We start from the raw sequence: 17,581 nt of genomic DNA on the forward strand, positions 1-17,581 counted from the left end.
AATATCGAATAAAAAGAAACTAATGTTATGTAGGTAAAAAAAATTCCAATTGTCATCTCACAAAAAAACAAGTCTCCACTCAGGTCCATCATCTGTCAATGGAAAAACAGAGGTTCCCTCACTATTAGTGGCTCAAAGGCTGTTGAAAACCAAAAAGGTTTCTCTAAACCAATCCAGCAAAATCCGTTCTCACTTCTGAGTCTTGCAGTGTGCTCAAACAACATTTAGGATCCCTGTATTTAGCAATACTATAGTGAAAAACAAAAAAAGCTCTAAACACGAAAGTAGAACCAATGAGAAAGTGACAGGGAATGAAGTATAAAAGTCAATTTTTATTGGATAGCAGAAGTGACAACAATATTAAATTTTTTTTTAAAAAAAAACATATAAAACGATATAATCCAAAAAAATATATAGTACATATGTGCACAATTCAAGCTGCACATGACAAGGTAGGCCGAATCATGATAAAATATCAAAGAGTAAAATGGCAATCTGTGGCATAAGCACACAAGGAGTGAAAAACAGGTGTATACTAAATAACCAATGCAATATAATTTAAGCACAGGAAAAATCCTCAAACAATGGGTAAAACAATGGTAGAAATTTATCAATAATAAAGTGCTAAGTGCAGTGAACAAATTACCACGTAAGGGGCTTGATGTGCAATATGCTGAAGAAAAACAATCCGATGCAAAGTGCTATGTGCAAATGCTATAGGGATGCCAGATACTCACAATGAATGAAGGGAATATTCTCAGGCCACCAGCAGCGAGATGATGTGCACCCCGACGCGCGTTTCAGACACGCAGTCCTTTGTCAGGGGGTGTGTGTAAAGTCTATGACCGAAGGGCTTTTTATACAGTAGTGATGGAGGACGCTGATGTTCTCCCTCACCGTCTAAGCGGCGCGTGCGCCGCCCGAATAAACCGGAAGTCCGGGACGCAGTGCCACGTGACCGGACGCACATGTTGTGATCATGGCGTTACCAAGGCCACCGAGACGCCGCGGCCCAGACACCGGAACTCCGGACGCGCACGCGCACAACAGCAGGAGCTACATGGGCGGATATGGATGGAAGATGTGCAAGTAACTATAGTGTGATCATTTATATGTATGAGGAAAATGAGTATGTGACGCTGGGGTGTACAAAATATAGCGCTACAGCGTTGTAATCTGACGCTGGGGTGTACAAAATATAGCGCTACAGCGTTGTTATCTGAGCGTCCGGTGATGTAAACCAAGACTCTTCAGCTTTGTATTGTAAATATTTACACAGTTGGAAATGATTGTGTGTGGTATATAACAAAATACACACTGTGTAGTAAGGGAAATATAGTGTATAACGCACACCAACATTGGTAGTGCTATGAAGTACTAACAAAACGTTATAGCGCTAGAACATCCACAACGCATATCAGTTATATGAGAGGGAATTAATAAGACGCTGCTGCGTTAATAACATAAAGACATAAATATAACTAAGTGTGGCATATATTAAAACCCAGCAACTTAAGTTTTAAATAATAAATAACCACAGCCATGGATTAACATATACATATAAGGACCAAATAAAAAGTGTATATAACAGTGAAGAAAAAATGATGAAACAATAATGTCAAATATGAAAATGTGGCTACATTACTATATCTGATATAATAGATAATATATTACAGCATATAACACATGAGTATATGCTTTGATTTAGTCCGTTTGGATCCAATGGGAACAGAAGTCCACCTCTTCAATGCCAGATGAAGAAGGATCATCAGATGGAAATTCTTGATCCTTGGTCAAAGGTTATACATGCAAATCCAACACGTAAAATCATCCGCATTGGTTATTTAGTATACACCTGTTTTTCACTCCTTGTGTGCTTATGCCACAGATTGCCATTTTACTCTTTGATATTTTATCATGATTCGGCCTACCTTGTCATGTGCAGCTTGAATTGTGCACATATGTACTATATATTTTTTTGGATTATATCGTTTTATATATTTTTTTTAAATATTTTTTTTAATATTGTTGTCACTACTGCTATCCAATAAAAATTGACTTTTATACTTCATTCCCTGTCACTTTCTCATTGGTTCTACTTTCGTGTTTAGAGCTTTTTTTGTTTTTCTAGTGGTTTTCCACTAGAATCGTGGCACTGTTGGTGACCATTTTATTTTTATTGAAGAGAATATAGAATAGATATTATTTTATTATCACATATATTAATAAGGTGTCACTTCTGTGTCTTTTTACTAATACTATAGTGAGAATAACCAACTTAATTTATGGTGTGTGTGTCTCCTGGAGCACAATCTGGGCACTATGTGTTGGGTAATAAAATGGCAAATGTGTAATTTTCACTCTCCAACATCCACTGCGTGTTAATTTCCGGAAAGTGGCTGTGAAGTCAAAATAAGCACTCCTCCTATAGATTATAACACTCAATGAATTCATTTATAAAATGGAATCACTTTATGGGGACTTTGACTATTCTGGTTTTCTATCATTTCTGTGTCCAATCTCATCTGGGATTTGTTCCCACTGTCCAGCTGGAGTAATCTGTTCCATACTTCAGCTAATTGGAAAGTCCAACATCCCACTAAAGCTCAAAACATATTGCTGCAATTTGCCAGATACAGCACTGTTCTCCTCTGGTCCCGTCATCTGTGCTCAGCTTGCGGCTTGTGTTTTTGTTTTCTGATGTGACCATGGACTGTTTACTGTCTACTCTTGTGTCTTCAGATTCTGTCCTTCTGGTTCTGACTCAGCTGCCTGACTATTCTTGACATCTAACACCACAGAACAGCAGGTAATACCATGGTCCAAGCCTTGGGGTCTCTGTGTAAGTCCAGATCCATGTAACTGTGTTAAAGGGCAATGAGCAAGGCAATACTTGGAATATGGAAAGCAGAGAAGGTAGTGCCACGCATGTTCATGGTGGACATGCTTTGAGATGCCAGATGACCACCAAGAGTGCTCTCAATACACTCTGTCTGCAAACTATTCCAGTTAGATCTGCATTCAAATAGCTAAATGGCGCTCCTTCCGTTCTGAACACTGTCATGTGCCCAGACAGTAATGTACAACCGCATATAGGGTATTGTGCGAATTTGGAATATAATTTGTAAGATCCATTTATTTTCCATTATCCTTTGTGAATAATTCCAAAGTTATCACCACATAAAGTGACACACGTCAGATTTTAAAAATGGAGCCTGATTAGGAACACAAAACTGGCTACGGGAAGAGGTTAAATCAGTATTTTGGACACTACTGTAGTTGAAAACTGTGACTAAAGACAATAACACATCTACTGAAATGATCAAATTCAACTGTCATCATCAGTAATAAATGAGTAACTAGTGGTGAAACCTCTCTAGGGTAATTAGAGTATGGGGCTCGGTGAGTTCACAATTAGTGATGAGCGAGTATGCTCATTACTTGAGTTTCTCCAAGCATGCTCGGGTGGTGTCCGAGTATTGGGGATTCAAGATGTCTAGCAGCCGCAAATCATGCAGTTGCGTCGACATAAATTAAATCTCCGAGCACTCCCAAATACTTGGAGACCACCCGAGCGTGCTCGAGTAACGAGCATACTCGCTCATCACTATTCACAATCTAAACTACTATAAGGGTCAATATTTTCGGTCAGATGAGTTTCAAGAAGAAATATTACACATTTAAAACAGAACTGTGTATAATAGTGCAGAGCTGAGATGTCTAAAAAGGAACCTGTCAGCAGGATTGTGCACAGTAACATACAGACACTGTCAGGTCGGCGCCATTATACTGATTACAATGATACCTTGGTAGATTAAATTCGTCTTGTGCTTAATATGTATTCGTAGTTTTCAGTTAATGAGATTCTCGTGCTTTGGGGTGGGGCTGTGGGCGGCCTGTGGGCGGGGCTTTATATGGTGCCCTGATTACATATTCATCTGTATTGGCTAATGGCAGGTCACTGATCCTTCAGTGACCTGCCCCCCATTTTTACATAATGCATATAATAGTGTTGATATTATTGTTGATAATGCCTAAAATATTGTGGCTATTCTGAGGCTTAAAAAAAAAAAATAACAGCCAGCAAAATGTCACCGGCGGTGGCGGCGCAGATGCAACTGGACAGGCGCCACCGGTGTCATTTTGCTGGATGTTAATTTTTTTTTCTAAGCCTCACAATAGCCACAATATTATAGGCATTATCAACAATGAGTATGCAAAAAAATAGTAAGGATGGATAGCACTCACCGATCCTTAAAAATCTTGCTTTATTTCAACATTTAAAGCATCATGGCCAGGAGAACAGATGAAGGAGTGTGTGAGCCAGTGCTTACGACGGCCGTTTCACGCTCAACAGCGCTTCTACGGGTCCCGGCCTCACTGCACATTTAATGTTGTCGATCATAAAAATGAAGTTTGATCAGAAAGACTGGACCTGGTTTTGTAGGGACCATATGAGCACATTCAGCAGCACAGAAGGGAGAGAGGGTAGATTCATCCAATAAGATCTCAGGGTTCTAGGAAGCCAACAGCATCATTATCCTCCTATTTCTGTTCTCATCAACACATTCTACGTACGCGGTTTGACTTTGTATATTACAGATCTTGGCAAGAAACGGTCAGCTGTTGTGAATTCTGTTGTCGAGCTCCCTCCTGTGGTCGTGAATGGTACTTCGGTGAGTTCTGCCCGTGGGCTCCCTCTGGTGGCTGTGAGTGGAGCTGCTGCTTCTGAGGTTCCTTACACAGGTGACGGGGTTTATCCTTTGGTTTGCTGCTCTATTTAACTCCACTGTCAATGTTTCTACATTGCTTCAGTTCGCTCTTGGATCTTTCTGAGACCTGTCTCTTCCTGCAAGAAGCTAAGTCTCCGTTTGTTATTTTCTGTTCATGGTTTTCTAGTCCAGCTTGCTTTCATTATTTTGTCTTGCTAGCTGGAAGCTCTGGGATGCAGGGTGGCGCCTCCGCACCGTGAGTCGGTGCGGGGGTCTTTTTGCACACTCTGCGTGGTCTTTTGTAGTTTTTGTGCTGACCGCAAAGATACCTTTCCTATCCTCTGTCTATTTAGTTAGTCTGGCCTCCCTGTGCTAAAACCTGTTTCATTTCTGTGTTTGTGACTTTCATCTTAACTGACAGTTAATATATGTGGGGGGCTGCCTTTTCCTTTGGGGAATTTCTCTGAGGCAAGGTAGGCTTTACTTTCTTTCTCTAGGGCTAGCTAGTTCTTAGGCTGTGACGAGGCGCCTAGGGAGCGTCAGGAGCGCTCCACGGCTATTTCTAGTGTGTGTGATAGGATTAGGGATTGCGGTCAGCAGAGCTCCCACATCCCAGAGCTTGTCCTGTTTGAGGTTTAACTATCAGGTCATTCCTGGTGCTCCTAACCACCAGGTCATAACAGTCAGCGTCTTCTAATCCTAGGGGTTGGTGGATCCTCCAGGCTGTAAGTTATATAGAAAAGGGCTGTGGTCTAAAGGCAAAATGGTGATCATGGTAATACGGACGGACTACACCACCGATAAAGCAGCCACAGCTGATGTCTCAGAAGAATCTGTGACTTCTCTGTATTTAGTGGTTAACACTCACCTGAGTAGTCATATGTGGGAATCTCCTCTTTACACCGCTTATCACCCCTCACATATGTCTCTGCAGTATTAATATGTGTCAGATCTTTGTCCTGAAACAAATATAGTAAAAGTCACAGACAGATGGAGAAGTCTCATCTATGGTCAGCTCTAATCCTGCCACCTCCACCGTTCTCATTACAAAAGTATAAAACATATAATACGGGTGGATAATACAAGACTGAGCACAAGACCTCCACAGCCGTCTACACATCATAGGGGAGATCTCAGTCATGACACCTTCTCTCCATCTACCTGATGATCCTGAGGAACATTGGGATCTTCTTGTTTACAGTCCTGTGGAAGACAAGGATGGGGACATCTCTCTGGTGTTGTCCTCTTACTGGATAGATCTGGAGGAAACACATACACTGACTGAATTAATTCTTTACATACAGATAATTATAGGCCGTGTGTATTTAGTCCTGTCTATTACCTGGTGATGTGAGGGGCTGGGGAACTTCCATTATGACGTTCTTGTACAGATCTCTGTGTCCTTTTAAATACTCCCACTCCTCCATGGAGAAATAGACGGCGACATCCTGACACCTTATAGGAACCTGACACATATAGTGATACTGTCATCCCCCAATCCCTTCATAGCGTTACTGTATAATGTCCCAACATATCCAGCAGTGTCACCTCTCCAGTCAGCAGCTCAATTATCTTGTAGGTGAGGTCTAGGATCTTCTCGTCATTGATGTCCTCATGTATCAGCGGGTGAGGTAGAGGTCCCGTGATTGGGTTCAGGGGTTTTCTGCATCCCTCAAACACAGGGTCCTGACAGCGTTCACTAGAGGTCTTCACTAATGTGTAATTCTGGTTATGGAGAGACACATTAATAAATCTCATTACAGACAATTCCAGAGTCCTCACCTCTCCTGTTCTGTCCATCTGTTATTCCCATAGATAAGAATGATGTAATGTGACGTCACCAGAATCTCTCACCTCTCCAGTAAGCCGGAAGAGGATCTCTAGGGTGAGGTGTAATATCCTCTCCGTCATCTTGCGTCTGTCCATATCCATCTTTGATGGGTAAATCAGGAAAATTCTCTTACATAGAAGATCTTCACTGAGAGGATCCGATATTGTAGAGATCTGAATAAGAAGATGAGCCGATGTAACATCATAAAAATCCTGTGTAATAATACAATTACTGGAGATAATAAGGGAAACATATGAGGAGATTTGTTATTTTACAGTATTTAGTTTCCTACTTTACATCTACTAATAAAACCTATATATTTAGGCCACAGACAAGAAGCAGTTTCTTCCTCGGAGTCGGCAGCTGAATACATTTCTCATAGACTCATCTTCCATAACGCTAATTCTCATCTCATTTACCGACACAGGAATCGGCATTAGCAGTACTGCAGGAGATATTCATTACACGTGACAGGAGAAATAACTACTTCATGATGAGGACGACATCTCCTCTACTACGGCTCTAGAAACATATTTGGCCAGAGTCGGTCACTGACTCCATCACCACCGGCCGTCTATATGAAGGTTTCCCATCTTCTCTGTGCTGTAATTTTCTATCACATTAGATCTCATGTCTGATTCACATATAGAAGTTTGAGGCTTTTGTAAAAGCTTTTTTTATAAAAACACCAAGACAGGAGTTATTTGATGCCAAAGTCTCCATGTAGGCTTCCATATATTACATGAAAAACTCCAAAAAAAGGGTGTGAAAATATTCCAAAAATAACTATAGTGAAGTGTTGAGGCACCAAATAGAAAGTTTTTACCCAGCATATGGACCCATTGGACCAATGTTACAACCTCCAGTATATTAAATCTTCAGGGTGGTGCATATCCGTAAGGCTATTTATAATCAAGACAACGGAATGAAGAAAATCAGCACTCACCCATTTTAGAAGATACTTCAGTCCTTTTTAATTTTCATTTGATTCAGGACAATGACAAAAAGTGCAACAGCGCTAGCAGCATGGCGGCAGGTTCAGTGATTTAAAAAAAAAAGACCCGACAGACAATGAACGTTTCATACTTAATTTGCGCTTCTACTGGTCCATGTTCCACTGGACTATGAACATGGACCAGTAGAAGAACTGAAGCATCTTCTAAAAGGTGTGAGTGCTGACTTTCTCCATTCCTTTATCTTGAATACAAAAATAATATTGAGGATGGTGGTACTGTGGGAACATTATACTGTGTGTGGGGGCCAAAAAAGGGGCACCATACAATGAGAGTAATACATGTTTCCTTGGTTCCCGTCTTTCATAGTTGGGTCGTTTGTATCTATCAGTTGAAAAGAAACAAAACCATTGTGATTCTTATAAGGAGACAACACAAACCCCCCTAAATATAACATTTTATAACAACCCCACAATCTGTGACTCTTCAGGGTAAATCGCTCTCTCACCATTGGATTAGAGCTGATACTATGAAGCTAAAGTGACTAAACAGACTTTCTGTCACCTCCATAAAGGGGCACTTTACTGTGTTTGTCAGAACTGTCCAAGGATTATTAGAGGTGATAATTTCCCCCAATTAGAAGGGACACCTGTGGATATTGGGGTCTTAAGGTACCTTCACACATAACGATATTGTTAACGATATCGTTGCTTTTTGTGACGTAGCAACGATATCGTTAATAAAATCGCTATGTGTGACAGCGACCAACGATCAGGCCCCTGCTGGGAGATCGTTGGTCGCTGAATAAAGTCCAGAACTTTATTTCGTCGCTGGACTCCTGCTGACATCGCTGGATCGGCGTGTGTGACACCGATCCAGCGATGTCTTCACTGGTAACCAGGGTAAACATCGGGTAACTAAGCGCAGGGCCGCGCTTAGTAACCCGATGTTTACCCTGTTACCATCCTAAAAGTAAAAAAAAACAAACAGTACATACTTACCTACAGCCGTCTGTCCTCCAGCGCTGTGCTCTGCACTCCTCCTGTACTGTCTGTGTGAGCACAGTTGCCGAAAAGCAGAGCGGTGACGTCACCGCTCTGCTTTCCGGCTGACCGACGCTCACAGACAGTACAGGAGGAGTGCAGAGCACAGCGCTGGAGGACAGACGGCTGTAGGTAAGTATGTACTGTTTGTTTTTTTTTACTTTTAGGATGGTAACCAGGGTAAACATCGGGTTACTAAGCGCGGCCCTGCGCTTAGTTACCCGATGTTTACCCTGGTTACCGGCATCGTTGGTCGCTGGAGAGCGGTCTATGTGACAGCTCTCCAGCGACCAAACAGCGACGCTGCAGCGATCCGGATCGTTGTCGGTATCGCTGCAGCGTCGCTTAATGTGAAGGGGCCTTTAACCTGCTGTTTTTTAATAAATAGTATCCTATACACAAGCTCCACACATTACACGTGTAAAGCACCACTTGCACAGACATCCCCAGGGCTTTTAAAGATAAAATAAATATGACCCATTCGTCAAGACGGTATTCACCAGAGGAGGCATATCTTTTCCTTGCCTCCAAGACAGATTCAGCCAATGAGGAAGATCCCACATTCCTTTTGTCCTCCTCATCTAGTTAGGAATGAACCCCAACAAGGCACCCTAGGACCTAGGCAACCCCTCCAACAATCGATCCTATATAGATTGCATCTCCCGAAAATTATCAGCCCGTCATCCCGGATTTCATCAGCAGTTATGGAATCCAGTTTGACACCACTGGCCTCACTGAAATTGAATTCTTTAAATTCTTTTTCAGTGAGGAAATAATAAATCTTATGTTGGCCCAGACAAACTTGTATGCCCATCTATTTTTCACCCAAAATCCCACGTCATCATTTGCCAGATGGACCCAAGTAAATGCAGCAGAGATGATGACATTTTGAGGAATTGTGCTGCATATGGGAATAAATAGCACAATAAAGGGACCTAAAACATAACATTTAATATACTAGTTAAAAATGACATAACCCAATACACACAGACAAACATGTATAATACCAACAGTTGGTCAAACAGTTATCCAAGGAAATCACAGAGAAACGGTACTTAAAGCAGAAAAAAACTCAAATTTACAACTGCTTCTCCTGCTAGCATGTCATTACCCAAAGCTCCAAAAAAACGGCTGAAGGAGGGTATATAATAATGCTGCTATTTGTACCTGTGTTCTTTTGCTCAGAAATATGACATCAAAACAGTATCATCAATTCTCACTGCATCTGCAAAAGTCACTAACACAAAAAATGCACCATAAAGTATGGAACAATCTCACCCGTTCCTGAAGAAGCCATACAAAGGATGCACTCCACCACTCAGTCATTTAGGAGATTCAGAAATTCGGTATAACACTCCATAGACCATTTCTTATTCAGGACCACCTCCCTGGCTTCTTCAGGAACGGGTGAGATTGTTCCATACTTTATGGTGCATTTTTTGTGTTAGTGACTTTTGCAGATGCAGTGAGAATTGATGATACTGTATTGATGTCACATTTCTGAGCAAAAGCACACAGGTACAAATAGCAGCATTATTATATACCCTCCTTCAGCCGTTTTTTTGGAGCTTTGGGTAAGGACATGCTAGCAGGAGAAGCAGTTGTAAATTTGAGTATTTTTCTGCTTTAAGTACCATTTCTCTGTGATTTCCTTGGATAACTGTTTGACCAACTGTTGGTATTATACATGTTTGTCTGTGTGTATTGGGTTTTGTCATTTTTAACTAGTATATTAAATGTTATGTTTTAGATCCCTTTATTGTTCTATTTACATTCATATTTTTGGGTACCCTTGGCTTTTATAAAAATTGTGGTTGGTTTCAACCTTTTGCTGTTTTCTAGCATATGGGAATAATCCAAAAACCAGAGCTTCGGCGATACTGGAGTACTGATATACTCTACTGTACCAATATTCTGTATGGCCATAACAAGTACACGATTTGAAGAGATCCAAAAATGATTGCATTATAGTGAAAATGTGCAGTGTATTCCCTGAGATGATCTGAACTTTAATCGTCTATATAAAATTTGGCCAGTGGTTGAACACTTCAGCAGAAAATTTGCTGAGGCGTACAACCTCCAAAGGGACATCTCTATAGATGAATCTCTGGGTTCATTTCAAAGGGAGGCTAAAATTTCAACAATACCTGCCGAGTAAGAGGGCCAGGTATGGAATTAAACTGTACGAGAGTACCATACGGTAAACACAGATTTAGGGTCTACAAGGGAAAAGACACCCAGATTACCACCCTGAATGCCACCCTGTCCTGGGAGTGAGTAGGAAAATTGTGTGGGAATTGATGCACCCTCTGCTGGATAACGGTTATCATCTCTACATTGATAACTTTCACACCAGCATCCCCCTTTTGCCTAAGCCACTAATTGGGCAAACGCAGAGAAAAGGCAAAAGCCGAGCCCAGTGCATCGACAACATGCTGGTGGTCAATTATAAGGACAAAAGGGATGTCCTTTTCTTCACCACTATACGCTGTGACAACAGGTCCCTTGTCACTGTTCGTGGTACCACAATACAAGTCCCAAAGCCAGATTGTAACTTGGTTTACAGTCGGTACATGGGTGGTTCAGAACTCTCAGATCAGGTCCCCAAACCCTACAGTGCCATGAGAAAAGCCAAAGTATGGTACAAAAAATTGGCTGTGCACATTGCATAGATGTCGTGATGCAGCCGGACAGTCACAGTAACGCCAGTAGCCAACATGGCTACGGTATTACCGTGTATGGCAGGCAATCCCGGCGTGTTTATTGGCTGGGAACTGGAGCATGGCTCTCCATCACCTGTGATACTTACTCCAGTAACAAGCTTGTCCGAGCTCCCGATGCCGGATCGTGTAGTGGAGAGCGGCTCACTCATCACTAGTATCTACATTATTGTGCTGGAATTAGCAGAGAAATAATCGCATTTTGTGAGAACTTCTTTGGGCTTCTGTCCTCTCATCCTGCAGTTGTTTGAATGTATCTAATGTGGGCTTGGAAGCCAGCTAAGCCGCATTCTGTCCTCAGCTGTTATGCAGTAGTGTGGCCACCGGGGGGGCAGAAGGGGTGGTCGCCCAGGGCCCTGTGCTCAGAGGGGTCCGACCCGAAGCTACGCTACTGTAACTGTATTGGCGTGCACAGCGTGCCCATACAGTTACTTTCTGCGGCAGTGCAGGGACACTCGATCTCCCAGCTCTGCCGCCCGGCTGCTATGGGGCCCTTAAGCAGGTGGGGGGCCTGGTGCCAGAAGTGTGCCCCCCGCCCATCATCGCAAGTTCAACTGTATTGGCTAGATTCCGATAGAGCTAACCACATTGATGAGAGAAAAAGTGTTATGCTCCCTCTCCCATTATCCCCTCTCAGCGTCTGATATCACTAACGCCGACACTGACAGGGGGTCATGGTGACATCACTACCTGGCGCCCGCTGTCTGGAGATGTGCGTGCGCTCAGAGCAGCGGAGGAACCAGGAAGAAAGGGGAGTATTGGTTTAATTTTTTGTAATGGGGCTGAATTATGCTATAAAGGATTCCAATGGGGGTGCATTATATTAAGTGCTGCATTATACTATAGAGGCTGCCTATGGGGTTGCATTATATTAAGGGCTGCATTGTACTATAGAGGCTGCCTATGGGGTTGCATTATATTAAGGGCTGCATTATACTATAGAGGCTGCCTATGGGGGTTGTGGTGTTGCGCCTACTGTTTGTGTTGGGGAACACTCGCTTGTCAGCGGATTAACGTAGTCAGGCACAGTTCTTTCACACAAAACAGTCCATACTGTTTATTGAAACGTCATAAACCGCTCCGTAAGCCAGGTTGCATATCACCGGCTTACATATAGTCCATTACTTCATCACTTATGGCTTTACAAAGCATTCATTGACTGCGCAGTTCCGTAACTGACCTTTGTCAGTGCACATAGTTCTTTCCCCATACCTGGGGTTACCTCTCAGGAGCTCTGCTCCAGAAGCTAACTCCTTGTCAGTCCTGGCTTCGCAAACATAGAAGCCATCCCAGGCTCTGCAGGTACATGGTCTCACCAGGTGATTCCAGGAAGTCTCCACTCACAGGAGCTTCCAACACCGACCATCCAGGTCCACAGTCTCTCCACGTCCTCTCCAGGAAGTCTCCACTCGCCAGAGCTTCCAACACAGACCTGACCTCTTTCAGGACCTACAACAATAATGCCAGTTCCTAATTCACCATCAAAGTTGTGCCTCCAAACGCTTCCTGAAGCGCACACAGAGCGCCCATTAGCTGTAACAGGGGTCACTGTGTCACAGGATGCATTATTTTAAAGGTTGCATTATACTATAACAGGCTGCCTATGGGGATGCATTATATTAAGGGCTGCATTATACTATAGAGGCTGCGTATATTATTATTATTTATTTATATAGTACCATTAATTCCATGGTGCTGTACATGAGAAAGGGGTTACATACAGGGTTATAAATATCGTTTACAGTAAACAAGTTTACAGTGACAGACTGGTACAGAGGGGAGAGGACCCTGTCCTTGCGGACTTACATTCTTTATATTATATTAAGGGCTGCATTATACTATAGAGGCTGCCTATGGGGGTGCATTATATTAGAGGCTGAATTATGCTATAAAGGCTGCCTATGGGGGTGCATTATATTAGGGGCTGCATTATGCCATAGAGTCTACCTATAGGGGTGCATTATATTAGGGGCTGAATTATGCTAGCGGCTGCCTATGGGGGTGCATTATATTAGGGGCTTAATTATACTATAGAGGCTGCCTATGGGGGTGCATTATATTAATGTTTGCATTATGCTAGAGGCTGACTTGGGGTGCATTATATTAAAGGTTGCATTATGTTAAAGAGGCTGCCTATGGGAGTGCATTATATTAAGGGCTGCCTATGGGGGTGCATTATATTGGGGGCTGAATTATGCTATAGAGGCTGCCTATGGGGTTGCATTATATTAGGGGTTGAATTATACTATAGAGGCTGCCTATGGGGGCTGCATTATACTACAGAGGCTGCCTATGGGGGTGCTTTATAGTAAAAGCTGTATTATGCTATAGAGACTGCCTATGGGGGTGCTGTATATTAGGGGCTGAATTATGCTATAGAGGCTGCCTATGGGGGTGCATTAGGGGCTGCATTATGCTATAGACTAGGCTGCCTATGGAGGTGCATTATTTTAGGGGTGCATTATGCTGTAAAGGCTGCCTATTGAGGTGCATTATATTAAGGGCTGCAATATGCTATAGAGGCTGCCTATGGGGGTGCATTATATTTGGGGCTGCAATATACTATAGAGGTGGCCTATGGGGGTGCATTATATTAAAGGGAATCTGTCACCAGGTTCGGCCAATGAGATACGGCCATCACCTTTCTGGGCTTATCTACAGCATTCTATAATGCTGTATATCTGCCCCCAACCCGTCCTGTAAGTGAAGAAAAATAACTTTTATTATACTCACCTGCGGGGCAGTCTGGTCCGAGGGGTGTCGCTCCTCTTGGTCCAGCGCCTCCCATCTTCTTATGATCACCGTCCTCCTGCTTGCTTCATGTGGATGATGCGTCATTGCATCATGCACACAGGCTCCCCGACATCACGCTCCTGCGCAGGCATACTTATGTGCCCTGTTCAGGGCAGAGCAAAGTACTGCAGTGTGCAGATGCCGCGGCTCTTTGACCTGCGACATCCCTTGGACTGGACTGCCATACAGGTGATTATAATAAAAGGTCTTTTTCTTCTCTTACAGGTCGGCTTGGGGTCAGATATACAGCATTATAGAATGCTGTATATCAGCCCTGAAAGGTGATGGCCGTAACTTATATAGGCCAAAACTGGTGACAGGTTCCCTTTAAGGACTGCATTATACTATAGAGTCTGCCTATGGGGAGTATATTATACTATATAGAATCTGCCTGTGGAAAGTGTGTTATACTATATAGAGTCTTCCTAATGGGGAGCTGCATTATACAATAGAGTCTGCCTATGGGGAGTGCATTATACTATATGGAGGCCTATGGGGAGTACATTATACTATATTGAGGATTGTCTGGTGCATTATGCTATATGGAGGCTATCTAGATTGCCATCATACAGTGTGGAGATTACACTGTTGGAGCTATCAAACTGTTTGGGGGATACTAAGGGGGCAGTATATACAGTGAGGCGGCATTACACTGTGTAAAAGAGCATCATGCTGTGTATAGGGGAGCTCTACAGGGGGAAGACTAGGAACATTATAAACTGTAAAGTGGACACTTATTGTTATAGGGGAACTCAGGTTACTGTGACTGTCAAAGGGGCACACGGGGGATTATTACTTTCTAGGGGGCAAAATATGGGCACTGTTTTCTAGGGCACTTGCACCTGGCATTACTATATTCTAGAGGGGTGCTTTAGAATTTAGAGGGCACAGAGAACCACACAGCAGGTGCAGTAATAGGGACACATACGGCAGAAGCGGCTCAGTATTGGGGTATCAGGGGCAGTAATAGGCTCACATACGGCAGCAACGGCTCAGTATTGGGGTATCAGGTGCAGTAATAGGGACACATACGGCAGCAGCGGCTCAGTATTGGGGTATCAGGGGCAGTAATAGGGACACATACGGCAGCAGCGGCTCAGTATTGGGGTATCAGGTGCAGTAATAGGGACACATACGGCAGCAGCGGCTCAGTATTGGGGTATCAGGTGCAGTAATAGGGACATACGGCAGAAGAGGCTCAGTATTGGGATATCAGGTGCAGTAATAGGGACACATACGGCAGCAGCGGCTCAATATTGGGGTATCAGGGGCAGTAATAGGGTCACATACGGCAGCAGTGGCTCAGTATTGGGGTATCAGGTGCAGTAATAGGGACACATACGACAGCAGTGGCTCAGTATTGGGGTATCAGGTGCAGTAATAGGGACACATACGGCAGCAGCGGCTCAGTATTGGGGTATCAGGGGCAGTAATAGGGACATACGGCAGAAGAGGCTCAGTATTGGGGTATCAGGTGCAGTAATAGGGACACATACGGCAGCAGCGGCTCAGTATTGGGGTATCAGCAGGATGAGGAGTTTGTGCAGGATGGGAATAGATGGTGATGGGGCTGAAAATATGAGAAGTGAAATGGGTCTTTGTTGTATTCTCTGCAGCCGAGTCCTGTCTGGAAGAAGTCATGTCGGTTTGGGCCAGATGGAAAAGACAAGAAATGTGAATGATTTAATCAGAAAGAATGTCAGCGGTAAGTCATTATCTGTAACTGTGCTGTAATCTATGTTCTGTAGGACTGGTATCTACCACTGACCATATGGCGGTAATATCCATGTTGGTCTGTATATAGAGATTATTTTAAGTATCAGCGTGGTCATCTGCTGAGGTTCTCCTCCAGTATTAGGCTATGTGCACATGCAACAGATTTTTCGCGTTTTTTCGTTATAAAAATTGTATAAAACCGCGAAAAAAACGCTAACATTAAGCATCCTATTAATTAGAATGCATTCCGCAAATGTTGTGCACATACTGAGTATTTTTCCGCAGCGGAAAAGATTTGCGGTAAAATATGCAGCATGTTCATTATATTTGCGGAATCGCGGGGATTCCGCGCACCTAGGAATGCATTGATCTGCTTATTTCCCACATGTGGCTATGTCCACCATGCAGGAAGTAAGCAGATCATGTGCGGTTGGTACCCAGGGTGGAGGAGAGGAGACTTTCTTCCACAGACTGGGCACCATATAATTGGTAAAAAAAAAAGAATTAAAATAAAAAAAATCGTGATATACTCACCCTCTGATGGCCCCGGAGTCTTCCTGCCCCTCAGCGCTGCATGCGGCCGCTTCCGTTCCTATAGATGGTGTGTGTGAAGGACCTGCGATGACGTCGCAGTCACATGACATCGAAGGTCCTGCACACACACCATCTATAGGAACGGAAGCCGCTGATGAGATCGGCTGTTTGCGGTAGGTGAGTATAACCATTTTTTATTTATTTTTTACGTTCTTTTACTATTGATGCGGCATAGGGTGCATCAATAGTAAAAAGTTGGTCACACTTGTCAAACACTGTTTGATAAGTGTGACCAACCTGTCAATCAGTTTTCCAAGCGATGCTACAGATCGCTTGGAAAATGCTAGCATTCTGCGGGAATATGCATGCCAATTCTGCAACGTGTGCACTTAGCCTTAGGGTACGTCACCGAGTTGTAATGAAGGTTACCGGGTTAGGGCCCACTCAGAAGCTTCACCCTTCCTGAACCAAAACCCTAGCTGCGCCCCTGTGTTACATCACTGTTCACACCACACAGAGACCCCAAAAGAGCCTCAGTGCTGAAGGGGTTAATGTCCCCTGCGCCCAGTAATGGGGAATCTGCACATACCTCCACCTGCAGAGCCGCACTCCACATACATGGCTTTTCTGTGTGCACAGGACCTGTGATGAGCTAACAGGAGGGGAGGAGTCAGGGGTCACATGATCAGGGGCCTCAGTGTATGCAGGACTCTGCTGTGCTGACAAGTATTCAGCTCTGCTGGTGCTGCTCCTTTAAGAACAGGTAACGTTGCAAAAAGTATTAGGGGATGTTTCCACGTTCAGGATTGCCTCAGGATTTGGTCAGTATTTTACATCAGTATTTGTAGCCAAAACCAGGAGTGGAACAAATAGAGGAAAAGTATAATAGAAACATCTGCACCACTTCTGTATTTATCACCCACTCCTGGTTTTGGCTTACAAATACTGATGAAAAATCCTGACCAAATCCTGAGGCAATCCTGAACGTGGACACATACCCTTAGGGTATGTTTCCACGTTCAGGAAACGCTGCGTGTTTGACGCTCCAAAGAGCCGCAGCATCAAACACGCAGCGTCCAGATGTTACAGCAGAGTAGAGGGGATTTAATGAAATCCCGTCTCCACTATGCGTGGTAACACGCATCCGGCGGCCCTGCGATTCCGGACATGCGGCGCGTCTTTTTAGATCACAGCATGTTCGTTTATCTTGCGGCGATGCTGCGCCGCCGCGAGGTATAACACAGGGCCCATGTGTGGGGTGCGATGATACCGGATGTGT

The 17,581-nt window shown here is 43.6% G+C and overlaps 1 pseudogene; it reads right to left on the reverse strand.

The window, feature by feature from the left end:
* The window catches only part of LOC138666464 (zinc finger protein 850-like), a 132,255-nt pseudogene extending 115,325 nt beyond the window's left edge, over nt 1-16,930 (reverse strand).
* Between the last annotated feature and the right edge of the window lie 651 nt (nt 16,931-17,581).

Source organism: Ranitomeya imitator, chromosome 2 (assembly GCF_032444005.1).
Source record: "Ranitomeya imitator isolate aRanImi1 chromosome 2, aRanImi1.pri, whole genome shotgun sequence".
Classification (NCBI taxonomy): Eukaryota; Metazoa; Chordata; class Amphibia; order Anura; family Dendrobatidae; genus Ranitomeya; species Ranitomeya imitator.